Genomic DNA, 17981 nt, shown 5'->3' on the forward strand with positions numbered 1-17981 from the left:
AAACAGACTCTAAACTACTGTTACTTATTAAATACTTATTAGCATTTGAGTGTGTTTTTGTTTTCAGAGCTACAGATAAAAAATCAATGTCAGCTCATGTTCACTTTATGACTGTGGTTGAAAAACAAAAATAAAACAAATAGGAGAAACGCGTTGTGTGTCACTAAAACAGAAGCAAATAATTACACTTTCTTAAAAACACTAAATTCTCAGTAAAACACCACATCAACTAGTTTGGTATGATGTTAGATTATAACTTTTTACATTAAATAAACAAAATAAAGGTCATAGAATACAATTGTTCTTTTAACCCTTGAGGAAACTTGGGGTACCAAACATGTGCATTCTGCTTATTTTATGTTTTTGATTCTCAATATATCGGTCAGTTTAAAGGATAATTATATGAAACTTGGCCAAGATTTGTTTTTTATTATAATTGCAAAATGCATGGCAATAGAAAACTAAAAGAAATGTCCATTCGACGGTGTGCTGTCATCTGTCTCACTCTGCAGGTACATTGAGCATGATGCGTTCACGTGAAAAGGACAGCGTCTGAAATGAGCGAATGGCGCACAGGGGCACAGCCCGTTTAGCAGGGGCACTTAAACGTTTGGTCTTCTTTGGGTCATTTAAAGAAAAGTTATTGCTCTTGTGACCTTGACCTATATTGATTTATAGATTTGCAGATGGTTTTTTTAGACTACTGTCTTGAGTGAACGTTTTCCCACATTCTTACTGAGGAAGAGGACATTGGTGAAGCCTCCCTGCAAATCTGAGTCAACCCTGAATTTCATGTAAGTTAAGTGTTTAACCAGTATGCAAGTTATGTAATGGTATTTGTCATGTAAATACAAGAATAATGATACATCTATGACAAACCTGTGTGATCATCTGTTAAGATATTTAGTTCCAGATGTTGTTACTATATCTACTTCCTTTGACACTACTGACCTCTAGTGACGAGTTGACTCCCTTACATGTTTAACTGTTATTGTGTTTTAAAATTCATAATGTGTTTAACTTTTGATCCATTAATTTTGTAGACATTTTAATAATAAGTAAGATGAATCGTTTTGCTATAAAAATGAATGAATTTTCTGTATAGATATATTGTTTGGAGAATTTCAGGTTGAACCCGTTTTGGTAAACAACTGTCATTGTGAATATTTCTATATCATAAAGAGTTGAGTATATATTTGAAAATGTTTCATCTAGTCATACAATGGTTTTAATTTTATTTCATTTCCTCCAAGTATCGAACTTTGTCACTGTAGATGGTTTGACCAATCTGAATCAATCAAGGTTGGATGCCTAGACATCACGAAATATTTCAATATTTCAATTAAAATTAAATAGTCAGTTTGCAGTATGGAAAAATAACTGCGGACAAATCGCTTTGTAGTTTCAGCTGCTAATATTTATATTGTAAGCTTACATACTAAAAAGAATAATTTGACATTAGGTGAAGTTAACTTGTATGATATGCAGGTTATTTTTTTTATGGTTGATTTCTGAGAGAGGAGGCAGAGGATCTTCAGCAAGCAGGAGGTATATCAGCGACCACTGCTTTCATGTGTGGGAGAGTCAGAGTCAAGATTTGGACGTGGACTTGGACGTACTTGATGTCCACTTGGATTACAGTTAAGCTTAAGCAAAATGAGTACATCTACTTTTCATAAAAAATACATTCATATCACAATTGCCATTTGCTCCATAGCTGTGATGGCCCTCTTTAACTCAAACAAACCAAAAGGTAAAGTGTTTGGTGCTCTGATGAATGATGCAGGCTTACTACTTATAACTTGATTTATTAACCACAGTAAGGAGGATGCAATATAACATAAATGGCTGCTTTATCTAGCACACTGTGACAACACTGACAACATAGTTTTAGAAAACAACTGGTTTTCCTGTTAACTTGTCATCTTTGTAAGTATTGGGACTCTCTCACGGCAACTGCAGATGTTCCACTCACAGAGAGAAAATGTACTTCTGTATCTATTACGATAAATGTCTCCATCCAGTTAATTTCATCACTGATGGTTTATGCATTGCTTCTTGTACACATTTCAAAACATGAGTAGTTTTTTCCCCCTTTTTCAGATGGCTCTGCGTACAGTGATGACTGCATACCTGATCCTGTCCTTTCAAAGATGTCATGAATCATGATATTAAGTAGAATCATGCTGATGGAGCTACCTTGAGGTATCCAATTTATAATGTCAAAGCTTCCTGAGATTTCTCATCCAACTTTAGCTTCAAATGTCGTATGCGAAAGGAAATCTTTCATCCACTTATACATCCTTCCACTTATGCCTAGCTTATTCATTTCTATCAAAAGATCATCTCTCCATGTGGAATCAGAAGTTTTTTCAATATCAAAGAAAACTACAATTATTATCTCCTTCATACCAAGGGTCTTTTCAATTTCATCACTTAGTTTGATTAAAATATATGCTGCTGATACGCCTAAAGACAAGCTGAAACCTTCAAATATTGAATAGACTGCTCGTTTCCACCAGTAAGAACTGTTGAGGTTGATGAGGAGCCTTGTCACTGAATAATCATACAAACACACTGAACCACACACTCTTTAAAGATTTGATTTGTGGTGACGACCCTGCAAATCCTGCGAGAACAACACCAGTGTAAAAACCTGTTTTTGTATTTAAACAAACACAGAGGGAACTAGCAACTTAACACATCCATGGTTAATATCCGGTGTAGTTTTCACTGAAAAGGCTAAAGGAGCTCAGGGGCTTACTCACCATTTCCCCTGCTCTCTTTTATGTATCTACTGGTATGTTTCGCTTATACTAAAACAGAAGTGATGTCATCAGTCGCAAATATCACACATATAAAAAAATGATATCCATAAACAACTGACAGCAGCTGGATATGAAGACATGCGTGAGATTAGAAAGTTAACATAGAAAAGTTATTTCCTTCATCCTATGCCCTTTTTCAAACATTGAATGGTTATTATTTTTGTTGTTTATCAAAAGTTTGCAGTTATTTCTTTTTGTTTTGTTTCCGTGACTATATATTCTTATTTTATTTGACCATGTTAGAAATAAAAAAACTAAACCAAATCATATTCACAACCGTCCCAACAGTTACCACGTGTCCCTGCCTTTCATGAAGCACCATATTGAAATGTTCTGTCGCTGTATGTTCTAGTATGAGTGATTCGCTGTTGACTTGTGTCACCCGCAGCCTGTTCCTCACGGTCTGAACCACGGCTGGCGTTGGTTGGCTCAGATGCTCAAGATGGAGCCTCTGGCTGACATCACGGCGACGCTGCTGTTCGACTATCTGGAGGCGTTACTTTTTAAACCTGTGAAAGGGTTTCATGTTGGATCTGTTTTAAGGGATTGTTTTGTTTTACTTGTGTTTTATACATGGTTTCATTTTCCTTTGAAATACAAATAAGACAATGTTTTTTAAAATGTAGTATTTTACTTGATTATGATGATCATTATAATGATCAAACCAACATCAAAACTACACACATTATACCACCACACGTCCAAAAATATTCAACCAATATCATGGAAATAATTAAAAACAACATTAAAATTACATACATCATGTCATATCAACATATTTTTAACCTTTGTGTCGTCCTCCCGGATCAATTTGACCCCGTCTGTTTTGACTGTTCCTTCTTTCCTCCCTTCCGTGTGTCTTTCCTCCCTCCCTCCCTCCTTCTCTCTTTCTTTCCTTCCTCTCTCTTTCCTCCCTTCATTCTTTCCTTCCTCCACCCCCCTTTCTTCCATCCTTCTTTACTTCCCTCTTTCCTTCCTTTCCTTCCTCCCTCCCTCCTTCTCGCTTTCTTTCCTCCCCCTACCTTCTTCCCTCTGTCCTTCTTTCCTTCCTTCCTCCCTTCCTCTTTTCCTTTCTCCCTCCCTCCTTCCTTCTTTCCTCTGTCTTTCCTTCCTTCTTCTCTTCCTTCTTTCCTTTCGTCCCTCATTTCCTTCATTCCTTCCTTCCATCTTCTTCCCTCCTTTCGTTCCTTCTTCCTTCCTTCTTCCCTCCTTTCGTTCCTCCCTCCTTCCCTTCTTTCTTCCTCCCTTCCTCCCTTTCTTCCTTCTTCCTCCCTTCCTTCCATCCTTCCTTCCTCCCTCCCTCCCTTCTTCGTCCCTTCCTTCCTTGACTCGAGGACAACAGGAGGGTTAAACAATATTACATTTCATGCATTCAAATGCATCTGCACAGAAATGTAGGCCTGTATGTGTGGTAGGAATGCATGGCAGTAACAGTCAGGTAGAAGCTCTCTATTTGTCATAGGGCTGATGGCACGCTGTGTTTTAATTAAAAAAGGGCATTTGAATTAATAGCCAATTTTGACAGCTTGACTAGATTGCATTGAAGATGTGGTACTCTAATGCTAAATCAAAATTGTTCCAATTCCTGCAAGGTAAGCTAAACCTGAATGGCTAACAGTAGTAGTTTTTATGAGTAAATACTCACCACAACACACTTGCTTGTCAGTACAGCTAGGTATCTACTCCTGTTGCAGACTAGTTGACTACATTTGCAATGCACTTTTCTACATTTTTTTGTACAGGAATTTTACTTCACTAGGTTATTTTTACATTGCTGTATTGGTACTTTTACTTTCAGTGTACTGCACATGAGTCGGAGGATGGAAAATTCTTCAAACAAAAAGTAAACATTTTCACACTTTGTTTATGACAAAGTGAAACCTTGATTATGTACCGTAACCCCAGATTCTGAGCATAAGTATAGCCTTCTAAGAGCTGTCCATATTGGGTTTATCTCGTGTGCATGTACAGTGGTGAAGATTTTCATTCATTATTGAAATCAATACAAATTAACTGATTGATTAAACAGGAAAATATGACATATATTGGTAATGAAAATAATAATTGGTTGCAGCCCTAGTTAAATTGTGTAAGCAAAACAATTAAGTTTGTGAATTGGAAACAACGAAACAATTACAATTACAATTGATAAAAGACTCGGCCTCTAAACTGCCAGAATGAGCTTCTTTTCTGTTTGATATTAAAGAAGTACACTGCACAAAGCAGTGATGGCAGCTTCACTGTATTTTATACAGAAACCATCCAGTACTGCCTACCTAAAAAGTTACCAGCCCCAGGATTTGTTAGTCTGTTGTTAGGATGAAGTACTCTGATGAAACATGACAAATGTCCAAGAATTAAATATTTAATTAAGCTGGTAATAGCAAAACTGCATACACTATATCAAACTTGAGTGTCTCATTAAGCATTCACAAGAAATCAGTGTAAATAAACTTTAATAACTAAAAGAAAGAAAATGGCTGACACACGGGCCTCCAGAAGATCACAGTCCACAACTGAAGTGACTCATCAAATCACGACTAGTCCAACGTTCTGGTGGAAAGGCGGCATGACAGAGTGTATAATGCAGGTATTTCTGCATGTGGTTTCTAAGAAGAAAATAAAAAAGACATGGCATACAGAAACCAGAGTAGGTCTTGAACTGCTTAATGTCTGGAATAATGGTGGTTCTGTGGTCGCACCATGAGACCACAGAACCATTGTAGATTAATCTCACTTTGGAGAGTTTATTATACGATGCACAGTGATTTGAATAATTTCATCCAGTGTGGGAGTTGCTTCAACTTGTGTTGTGTCCTAGATGTTCTAACACAATGTTACCCACTATTTTAACTTTAACAACACAAACTGAAGGTATTAAATCATTGAGTAAAAATGCTCTAAAAATCCACTGACAATTTTATGTGATTCACACTTTGAGAACTTCTAAGACATTATACCTTAAAGCTGCAGTCTGTAGTTTTGAGGAAAGAAGTGGACTTAGCCAGAAAAATTGACACTCAGCGTCATTGACACTCCTCCGGGCTCCTATTGGTTGTTTTACTCTGGAGCGAATGGATTCTTGCAAATCATTTTACGACCACTGGGCGGACCCAGAGACACTGAATTATGTCACAGCATAACTGTATCTTATTCTACAGTCAGATAATGACAATTTTAGCAAATATAACACAAAACTAGTTACAGACTTACAGCTTTAATGTGAAAAAGCAAAAATCGTTCAGGGTACAAGTGAAATAGCCTGGCTAAACCCAGACCCTACCACAATTGACGTAGGGTCATTCATTCATCAGAGCTGTTCATTTCCTCGTATTTGAGGTGGGATAAGTGAATGTCCACCAAATGCTTCTGTGCTACTGGACAAACGAACAGCCAATCATATCAACGATAGACGGCTTCTCTCCAGTGTGAATGCGTTGGTGGCTTTTTAGACTGCTGTCATGAGCGAAATTTTTCCCACATTGCTAACAGCTGTACGGCTTCTCTCCAGTGTGAATGCGTTGGTGGCTTTTTAGATTGCTGTCTTGAGCGAAAGTTTTCCCACATTGCTCACAGCTGTACGGCTTCTCTCCAGTGTGAATGCGTTGATGTTTTTTTAGACTGCTGTCTTGAGCGAAGGTTTTCCCACATTGCTCACAGCTGTACGGCTTCTCTCCAGTGTGAATACGTTGGTGGCTTTTTAGATGGCTGCCTTCACTGAAAAGTTTCCCACATTGCTCACAGCTGTACGGCTTCTCTCCAGTGTGAATGCGTCGGTGGCTTTTTAGACTGCTGTCTCGACTAAAGGTTTTCCCACATTGCTCACAGCTGTACGGCTTCTCTCCAGTGTGAATGCGTTGATGTCTTTTTAGATGACTGCCATTACTGAAAGTTTTCCCACATTGCTCACAACTGTAAGGCTTCTCTCCAGTGTGAATGCGTTGATGTTTTTTTAGGGTGCTGTTGCCAGTGAAAGTTTTCCCACATTGCTCACAGCTGTACGGCTTCTCTCCAGTGTGAATGCTTTGGTGGCTTTTTAGATTACAGGCTTGAGTAAAAGTTTTCCCACATTGCTCACAGCTGTACGGCTTTTCTCCAGTATGGATGCTTTGGTGGATTTTTAGACCGCTGTCATGAGCGAAAGTTTTCCCACATTGCTCACAGCTGTACGGCTTCTCTCCAGTGTGAATGCGTTGGTGGATTTTTAGACTGCTGTCTCGAGCGAAGGTTTTCCCACATTGCTCACAGCTGTACGGCTTCTCTCCAGTGTGAATGCGTTGGTGGCTTTTTAGACTGCTGTCTTGACTAAAAGTTTTCCCACATTGCTCACAGCTGTACGGTTTCTCTCCAGTGTGAATGCGTTGGTGGCTTTTTAGATGACTGCCAGAAGTGAAAGTTTTCCCACATTGCTCACAGCTGTATGGCTTTTCTCCAGTTGGAGTTTTCTGGTGACTCTTTAAACACCTGGATGTTGTGAAGACTTTATCACAGTGCTGACAGCAGTGAGTTTTGAGTACCTTTCTTCTTTGTTTCTATGAGAACAGACAAACATACAGAGAAAGAGAAAGAGATTAAGTTAGGTGACATAAAAGAGGAAATCATCTAAAAGTATAGAGTTACAGTATGGGAAATCCCAAACCCTGTTTGTCACAGCCTGGCTCTAGACTGTTACAGAAAAGGGGAGTAACATGGGTATACAATATAGTGCAAAATAATCTCATTCAAAATAAAATAGTCAAAATAAACAGTGGTTGGGTAAATGGGTTGTGTGTAGTGTTGGATGGTGAAACAAAGTAAAAGAACCAAGAAAACAATGTGGGAGCATGCTGGGGAGAGGACAGAGGCTGGACCAGCAGCTTTTCTGGCTTCATAAATGGGGCTCGGAAGGCCAAGGTGTGTCACATCCTACTGATCAGTGTGCCAGTTGTAGATATATGCTATGAATTGGCCACTGCTAAAATATCAGATAATGGGATTAATTACTTTATTTTATGTTTCATGTAAAAATGTGGTGCTATGTGTGACAGTTTGAAAGCAGTAAATTTGTTGTGTAATAAGAATGCTTCCAAGCTGGTAAAGTACTGAAGACAGTTGACCTTTGGTAAGAAATGATTATCACATTGCAGGAGTAACCCTTAAAGACAGAACAGTGCTTCTATCAATATTGATGATTAGGAAGTAGGTAACTCAGGGGCTACTGTTCTGTACTCAGGGGCTATTGTTCTGTACTCAGGGGCTACTGTTCTGTACTCAGGGGCTACTGTTCTGTACTCAGAGATACTACATTCTGTAGTTTCAGAGACAGGAACTATCACACTTTAAGATAATTGCATAATTCGTCTTGAATTTCTCTTTCACAGCAATTTTTTGAGTGTTTAATTAATTATTAATTTAAATAATTTTGAATTTGATTGTTTTTTGTATAATTTGTTTCGTTCGTTTAAGATCATTTTATATAATTCGCTTTGCACGCAGTATTTAACTACATTGTAACTTGGCTGTCAGGCATCGTCGAGGGCGATGGAATCGTGGGACCAACCCTAATGTTCACTAATACATGAAAGTGAAACCTTAGTTATGTACCGTAACCCCAGATTCTGAGCATAAGTATAGCCTTCTAAGAGCTGTCCATATTGGGTTTATCTTGTTTGCGTGTACAGTGGTGAAGATTTTATTTCATATCACTGCTCTGCACAGTTCCCCTCTCAGGTCCACATCAAAACGTATACAATAGATCTGCTCCCAATTATACCAGCGTTTTCTTCAGCCAACTGTCTTAAGTACATTTAAGAAGGTGGCTGTGACATTATAGAACATGAATATGAGATTAGCTCAAAATAAATGCAAATCCTTTATTTTACTGAAAACGTGTAAAACAAATGTTAAATATCATAAGGAAATGTATTTATTTCAAGATAAATCATGGTCACACCACAGTTTTAAAGGACAGTGCCACAAAATCACCTCATTTAAAATGTTGATATGAATGTTTGTGAACACAACAGTCTTAATGTTTAAACTACTGCAATAGATATTACTATTTTTATTATCTAAAATTGAGCTTGTAGAAGCCAATAACTTAACGACAGATAACATAATACATTTACCTGTTGTTTAATGTAATAAGCCAATAACATAATAAGTTATTAATGTTAAAACAGAAGCCAATAATGTAATAATATACTAACATCACAGTATTTAGGTTTCATTTAATGGATATAACTGTGAAAATGCATGCACACTCTCTTTCTATCTGACAGACAGAGACAGCGAGAGAGAGAGAGTGTATGCATTTTCACAGTTATATCCAATAAATGACTTCAACAAAGTGATATTAGTATATTATTATGTTATCGGCACCAGTCATTACATTTGCAAAGAGAGAGAGAGAGACAGTGAGGCCAATAACCTAATAACTTATTACAATACTGGCCAAAAGTTATTACAGTATTGGTTGAGGACTTTTATTGTATTATTAGCTCATTACATTAAAAAACAGGCAAATTTACTACGTTATCTGCGGTTATTATGTTATTGGCTTCTACAGACCTGTGGAAAATCCTATACGTCTTTGACCCATATTTTAACTAAAGTAAGCCTGACAATAGGAGCCATACTGTTAATCTTAATGTTGGTCACGTGTGCTAGCCACAGCTACAGGACAATATCCTGTAATGGCCTGATACTGACGCAAATCCAGATATTGAGCTAGAAAATGTTGATGAACTGGAAAGAAAGACTGCATGACTTTATGATTACCCAGTTAACTAACAAAATGAAACAGACAATACAGACCAATTATAATCTAATAAAAAGCTTAAAAACCTGTGATGAAGAAATGGACACTTGTAAGAAGAAAGAAGAGATGTATTTTAAGAAAAGCTTGGAATATAAACTTATCATGCATTAAAGCTGATTAAGGCTTTGAGACACATTGTTATTTTAGTATAAATAAAAATAAACCAATACTCACTGGAACAAAGCCAATATACTGTAACAGAGGAAAGCTTGGAAATAACTGTGTAAAATCCTCAAACACAAAAGAGAAGGATACAAAGAAAACTGAGCTCCTCCCCAGGTAAAGCTCAAACAGATGTACTATAAGAATGAGATTCACCAACAGCCATTCAGTGTGTTTGTTGCATGAACAGCTCTCTGTTTGCTTGAATCACATTTTTAATGCACAGTCAACTGAACTCTGCTTGACTCATTGTTCTTTCTTTATTAATTGAAAATACATGTTGTGGAGAACCGTAAGTTTCAACTGGTCTAGTTAAAGGTTTTTTCTCCTGGCACTAACAAATGCTAACTACAATGGAGGCAGTGCTCAATAATGAGTTACTTGTAGACTTTTCCGACCCCCCACAGAAATCGTGACTTCAGGCTACAAAAGCTACTCGCCATCTCCGCTTCTGTTTAAATATATCTACTTAAAGCAGTCTTATTCTCGTCGGTTTACTGCAGGATAATGAATAATGAAAGAATAGTAAATCGGGAGGGAGATGGTTTTTATGGGGGATTTCGTTAAACTTTGTTTGGTATCACTAGTTTCACTACAGAGCGAAGCTTGTACGAAATAGAAGAAAACACTGAAACCTTTTAGTAGTTTTTACGGCTGAGAAACTGACCTGTTTATCGGTGGTAGCAGAGGGTGAGTCCGGGTTCTGGTTCTCCTCCATGCTGCTCTTGTAGTTTTGCTCTGTGAAAAACTCACAAAGCGACCGCTTGTTCCTTTGTCACTGCCCGATTTGCTGTACGGACCGTCTGCGCACGCGCGAACAGCCGCCATCTTGTATGGTAACTCCACTTGGACAAACTTCATTCCGTCTCTGCCCGATTTCCGTACGGCCCGTCCTCGCGCTTTTGAACATACCTCATTACATATATTAAAACCTACATTTTAATAGCTTTGTTGTGAATCGTTTGTGTATATACACACAGTACCACCATCATAGAAACACAAAATAAAGGAAATATGTACACAAAATGTAACATTAATTATTAAATATTATTATTTAAAGTCCATGCTATTGCTCTATTGCAAAGAAGGTCCTTTTTTCCTTTTTGTTTTTAATTGTATTGTTGTATATAGCCTATTATATGTACTAACTGCAGTTTAAAGTCCTTTTTTAGTTTTTTTTTTTTTTTTTTTTTAAATCAAAATTTAAGATCATAATTTAAACTTTACTCCAATTATTCAGAAAACTCAAAAGAAATTGAATCAGTGGTTACAGAGGGATTTTTTCCTTGAAGGGTAAAGTTAACTAAAGCAGAGGGAATTTCTCGACTAACTTATGCTGCCATTTCATTACACCTAGATAGTAAGATTAGTAAAGCTATTGATCAGATGCTTTTGAACTTTATATGGAGAAATCGTACACATTATATAAGAAAAAGTGTGGTTATGAATAATTATGAGTCTGGAGGGCTTAACTTTTTGGATTTCACCACCCTGAATGATACTTTTAAAATTAATTGGGCTAAAAATGTTCTTAAAAATCCTTTTTCAATTTGGAACTTTATTCCCCATTACATTTTCTCTCGCTTTGGAGGCCTCCACTTTATTTTAAGTTGTATTTATAATGTAGACAAACTCCCTGCCAAACTGTCTGTATTCCATAAACAGGTCCTTCTAGCCTGGACACTTGTATATAAGCATGACTTCTCACCACACCGATATATTATTTGGAATAACAGAGATATTTGATCTAAAAACAAGTCTCTCTTTTTTTTTAAAAACTTTTTCCAGAATCAGATTTGGATGGTGAGTCAATTGTTTAATGAGGAGGGATCATTGCTCTCTTATAGAGATTTTTTATGCAGATTTAACCTTCAAGTGACTCCTAAGGAATTCTCTGTCATTATTAAAGCCATTCCAACAGGCTCCCTAATGCTTTTTAGGAACAGACAGATGCCTTCAGCTAATCATGTATCTCTCCCCAACTCAGTTTGGAGTTTGGAAGCTCCCCAACACATTTTTAATTGTAAACAAGGTTAGGGAGGTGTCTTTTAAAATTATGCACAAATACTACCCTGCCAACCATTATATGCAGAAATTTAAAAAAGACATTAACACACACTGTTCTTTTTGCAATTTATACCCTGAAACCGTTTTTCATCTGTTTTGGCACTGTCCCTTTACAACGAAATTATGGGCAGAACTCAGCAGGTTTATTATTGATCATCTCTTCAAAGATTTCCTTCTACTCTGGGAAAATGTTGTGTTTGGCTTCCATGAGTATCCTAAGCAGGAAGAAATTTTTTTATTTCTTAATACATTTGATTTTATTTCTGGCAAAGTTTTATATCCATAAGAGTAAATTTAATAAGAAAGAACCTTGTTTTGTTGTTTTTCAGAAAGAAATTGAGCATTATTTTAAGTTTCTTGATAATTTGACTAATCAAAAGGCTATTAAAACGCTAAATGGCCCTGTCTCATGTTTTCTGATGTCTTTCTTGTATACTGTTCATACTGCATGTATGCTCTTTTTGCAATAAAATAAGAGAGAGAAAAAAAAAACACTTAAGGATGAGAAATAAAACTATAGTTGTGAGCATGTAAAAACAAAAAAGGGTAGTTGTTGCACGCTTTTTCTTCTTCTTCTTCTTTGTCTTCTTCTTCCACTGGTTTTCGTTGTGCTTTGTACAATGACAATAAAGACTTTCTATTTAAAGGTTGGCAAACTAGTTTGAAGGCGCATTACCGTCACCTACTGGACTGAACTGTGGAACAGCAGATTATCAGGCAAAAACCCACCTGACTTCTCAAATTCTCTCTAATAGCCCCGTTTCTCTTTTTGCAATAAAAAAAAAAAAAAAAAAATAGCCCTCTTTAACTCAAACAAATTAAAAGTGTTTGGTGCTCTGTTGAATGATGCAGGCTTACCTTTATTATATTATATATTATAACTTGATTTATTAACCACAGTAAGGAGGATGCAATGTAACATAAATGGCTGCTTTATCTAGCACACTGTGACAACACTGACAACCTGGTGTTAGAAATCAACTGGTTTTCCTGTCAACTGGTCACTTTTGTTTGTAAGTGTTGGGCCTGTAATGGCAAATGCAGATGTTCCACTCACTGAGAGAAAATATAGCTGACCTTGTGAATGCCTAAATATTCTTCTATATTCATCATAAAACTGTCACTGATGGTTTATGCATTGCTTCTTGTACACATTTCAAAACATGAGTAATTTTTCCCCTTTTTCAGATGGCTCTGCCTACAGTGATGACTGCATACTTGTTCCTGTCCTTTCAAAGATGTCATTAATCATGATATTAAATAGAATCAAGCTGATGGCGCTACCTTGAAATGGTATCCCATTTATAATGTCAAAGCTTCAAATGTTGTATTCCAAAGAAAATCTTTCATCCAGTTACACATCCTTACACTTATGCCTAGCTAATTCATTTTTATCAAAAGATCATCTCCATATGGAATCATAAGCTTTTTACTTACTTTGATTTAAACATGCTGTGGATTTTTTTCTAAAGCCGTTTATGTCTTTATTCAACCTTTTTTATAATTATGCTTATTAAGATAGTTTGAATACAATTGAAACACAAACTGCAGTTTGCATATGACGTACATTCAAACTGGCAGTTCACAAGTTCCTCTTGTATTTTACTTGCATATATTTACCTACATTACTGATGGGAAAGTCGTGAATAGATAATTTACAAATGACAAGTGACCATCTGCTGGTCTTTGCAGTCATTCAGAGCTGTATTACAACCAACAAGGACATTAAAACATGCAACCTAATTAGATGCACAACACAAGATACAATAAACTTAGAAAATACCAAATGAAACTAGATTGAAATAAAATCTGAGACATATTTGTACATAAAGAGGACTCTCTACAACCAAAGACTTTCTCTAGACAAGAAAGTAGTAAAACAGAATCAATCAATCTTCATTTATATTGTACCAAATCACAACAAAAGTCATGTCAAGGCACTGTACACATAGAGAAGGTCTAGACCGTACTCTTTAAATTTAGCTAAAAGTGACCCAACATTCCTACATGAGCAAGCACGTAGTGCTAAAACAGATGTTTGCTGAAAAACTGGTTAATTAATACAACACCAAATGCATGCATGAACAAAATAAGGAGTCCAAGAAAACTTTGTACATTTTTAAGTCAAATGCATGCATCATTCTGGTGCACTCAGAGCCAAATTAATAGGTTATATCCAAAAATGTGTGTGCTTTTGTAATTAAACCACTGGTTGAACTATTGTGACTACTGTCTTGAGTGAACGTTTTCCCACATTCTTCCTGAGGAAGAGGACATTGGTGAGGCCCCCTGCAAATCTGAGTCAACCCTGAATTTCATGTAAGTTAAGTGTCTAACCAGTATGCAAGTTATGTAATGGTATTTGTCATGTAAATACAAGAATAATGATAAATCTATGACAAACCTGTGTGATCATCTGTTAAGATATTTAGTTCCAGATGTTGTTACTATATCTACTTCCTTTGACCCTACTGCCCTCTAGTGACGAGTTGACTCCCTTACATGTTTAACTGTGCGATTGTGTTTTAAAATTCATAATGTGTTTATCTTTTGATCCATTAATTTTGTAGACATTTTAATAATAAGTAAGATGAATCGTTTTGCTATAAAAATGAATGAATTTTCTGTATAGATATATTGTTTGGAGAATTTCAGGTTGAACCCATTTTGGTAAACAACTGTCATTGTGAATATTTTTATATCATAAAGAGTTGAGTATATATTTGAAAATGTTTCATCTAGTCATACAATGGTTTTAATTTTATTTCATTTCCTCCAAGTATCGAACTTTGTCACTGTAGATGGTTTGACAAATCTGAGTCAATCAAGGTTGGATGCCTAGACATCACAAAATATTTCAATATTTCAATTAAATGAATAAAAGTAAAATTAAATTTAGGTGAAGTTAACTTGTATGATATGCAGGTTATTTTTCTATGGTTGATTTCTGAGAGAGGAGGCAGAGGATCTTCAGCAAGCAGGAGGTATATCAGCGACCACTGCTTTCATGTGTGGGAGAGTCAGAGTCAAGATTTGGACGTGGACTTGGACGTACTTGATGTCCACTTGGATTACAGTTAAGCTTAAGCAAAATGAGTACATCTACTTTTTATAAAAAATACATTGATATCACCATTGCCATTTGCTCCATAGCTGTGATGGCCCTCTTTAACTCAAACAAACCAAAAGGTAAAGTGTTTGGTGCTCTGATGAATGATGCAGGCTTACTACTTATAACTTGATTTATTAACCACAGTAAGGAGGATGCAATGTAACATAAATGGCTGCTTTATCTAGCACACTGTGACAACACTGACAACATAGTTTTAGAAAACAACTGGTTTTCCTGTTAACTTGTCATCTTTGTAAGTGTTGGGCCTCTCTCACGGCAACTGCAGATGTTCCACTCGCAGAGAGAAAATCCCCCTTTCTTCCATCCATCTGTCCTTCCTTCCTCCTTCTTTACTTCCCTCTTTCCTTCCTCCCTCCCTCCTTCTTGCTTTCTTTCCTCCCCCTACCTTTTTTCCCTCTGTCCTTCTTTCCTTCCTTCCTCCCTTCCTCTTTTCCTTTCTCCCTCCCTCCTTCCTTCTTTCCTCCCTCCCTCCCTCCCTCCTTCCTTCTTTCCTCCCTCCCTCCCTCCCTCCTTCCTTCTTTCCTCCCTCCTACCTTCCTTCCTTCTTTCCTCTGTCCTTCCTTCCTTCTTCTCTTCCTTCTTTCCTTTCGTCCCTCATTTCCTTCATTCCTTCCTTCCATCTTCTTCCCTCCTTTCGTTCCTTCTTCCTTCCTTCTTCCCTCCTTTCGTTCCCCCCTCCTTCCCTTCTTTCTTCCTCCCTTCCTCCCTCCCTCCCTTTCTTCCTTCTTCCTTCCTCCCTCCCTTCTTCGTCCCTTCCTTCCTTGACTCGAGGACAACAGGAGGGTTAAACAATATTACATTTCATGCATTCAAATGCATCTGCACAGAAATTTAGGCCTGTATGTGTGGCCCCCCCTCTATCTTTATAGTGTTTGAGAATTACTAATGGGTTTTTTTAGGATGTAGGTTTTAATGCCTTAAAATGAAATGAAGCAATAATGATCTTATCATTACTTATACTATCATGTGTCTTATAATGAAACTTTAATGACTGTGGTCAGTAAAAGCAGCCATCAGCGTTAATGTGACTTAAAGATCCTTCACAACCTGGCACCATCATATCTCTGTGTACTTATTCACATCTACACACCTTCCCGAACTCTCCGATCCTCCTTTGCCAACGAGCTCTCTGCCCCATCTGCCAACTTAACTACCATGGGGTCAAGAGCTTTCAGCCGATCTGCCCCCCGCCTTTAGAGCTCTCTCCCACCAGACATTCGCACTTCTGACTCTGTTTCCACCTTTAAATCCCGCCTGAAAACGCACCTATTCAGAGTGGAATACTCTGTCTCACACTGACTATGCATCACGTTCATGTTTATTTATTGTACTAATGCACTTTATAGTCACATTCATATTTATTCTTTATCTTTGCACTGAATGTTACCTCATTTATATTGTTTGATGTACTGTTGTTGTGTTTTATGTGCCTTGTAAGGTGTCCTTGAGTGCTTTGAAAGGCGCTTTTAAATAAAATGCATTACTCTTTTTATCATTATTAAACATCTAAACTTCCGTGTTGATGTTTCTGTTTCGTTCAGGTTTGTGGAAACGCTCTGATGAAGCAGTATCAGGGTCAGTTCTGGAAACTTATCCTTCTTCTGAAAGAGGAGTATTTCCCCAGGTACAGTCTCACTTTACATCTCTCTTTGCAGCATTCGCCACAAGTTCCACTTCTTTTATTTGACGTATTGAATGTGTCTCCAAGATTGAAGCGGTGACCAGCAGTGGACAGATGGGCTCAGTCATCAGACTCAAGCCGTTTCTCGAGGTATGCTACTGTTGGGCTTTGGTTAGAGGTTTGGTAGATAATTATTCATTATGGAAATCAATACAAATTAACTGATTGATTAAACAGGAAAATATGACATATATTGGTAATGAAAATAATAATTGGTTGCAGCCCTAGTTAAATTGTGTAATCAAAACAATTAAGTTTGTGAATTGGAAACAACGAAACAATTACAATTACAATTGATAAAAGACTCGGCCTCTAAACTGCCAGAATGAGCTTCTTTTCTGTTTGATATTAAAGAAGTACACTGCACAAAGCAGTGATGGCAGCTTCACTGTATTTTATACAGAAACCATCCAGTACTGCCTACCTAAAAAGTTACCAGCCCCAGGATTTGTTAGTCTGTTGTTAGGATGAAGTACTCTGATGAAACATGACAAATGTCCAAGAATTAAATATTTAATTAAGCTGGTAATAGCAAAAATGCATACACTATATCAAACTTGAGTGTCTCATTAAGCATTCACAAGAAATCAGTGTAAATAAACTTTAATAACTAAAAGAAAGAAAATGGCTGACATACGGGCCTCCAGAAGATCACAGTCCACAACTGAAGTGACTCATCAAATCACGACTAGTCCAACGTTCTGGTGGAAAGGCGGCATGACAGAGTGTATAATGCAGGTATTTCTGCATGTGGTTTCTAAGAAGAAAACAAAAAAGACATGGCATACAGAAACCAGAGTAGGTCTTGAACTGCTTAATGTCTGGAATAATGGTGGTTCTGTGGTCGCACCATGAGACCACAGAACCATTGTAGATGAATCTCACTTTGGAGAGTTTATTATATGATGCACAGTGATTTGAATAAATTCATCCAGTGTGGGAGTTGCTTCAACTTGTGTTGTGTCCTAGATGTTCCCACACAATGTTACCCACTATTTTAACTTTAACAACACAAACTGAAGGTTTTAAATCATTGACATAAACTGAGTAATATGAGTGCCAACAAGACTAGGTTCTCAACCTTTTTAAAAAACTTGTGACACCTAATTGACCACCTTTTCTTTTCACAGTTAAAAGACTGAGTCGCTTCAGATTACATTTAGAAGAAAAATGGGGGGGAAATTCAATCATTATAATAATGATTACATTATGAGACATGTTCCCTTCATTTCTGTCTTAAACTTTTTTTAAACATTTCTAACTTCATTAACATTTCACATATTTTATCTCCTCATTTAGTGTCACAATTAG

At 37.0% G+C, this 17981-nt stretch overlaps 2 pseudogenes; one reads left to right on the forward strand and one right to left on the reverse strand.

Annotated features, from left to right (window-relative positions):
• LOC133978509 (uncharacterized) overlaps positions 1 to 17981 on the reverse strand; it is a 455381-nt pseudogene that overhangs the window by 418941 nt on the left and 18459 nt on the right.
• LOC133978510 (zinc finger protein 208-like) overlaps positions 1 to 17981 on the forward strand; it is a 355630-nt pseudogene that overhangs the window by 209160 nt on the left and 128489 nt on the right.

The sequence above is a fragment of the Scomber scombrus genome, chromosome 4, assembly GCF_963691925.1.
Source record: "Scomber scombrus chromosome 4, fScoSco1.1, whole genome shotgun sequence".
Taxonomy (NCBI): Eukaryota; Metazoa; Chordata; class Actinopteri; order Scombriformes; family Scombridae; genus Scomber; species Scomber scombrus.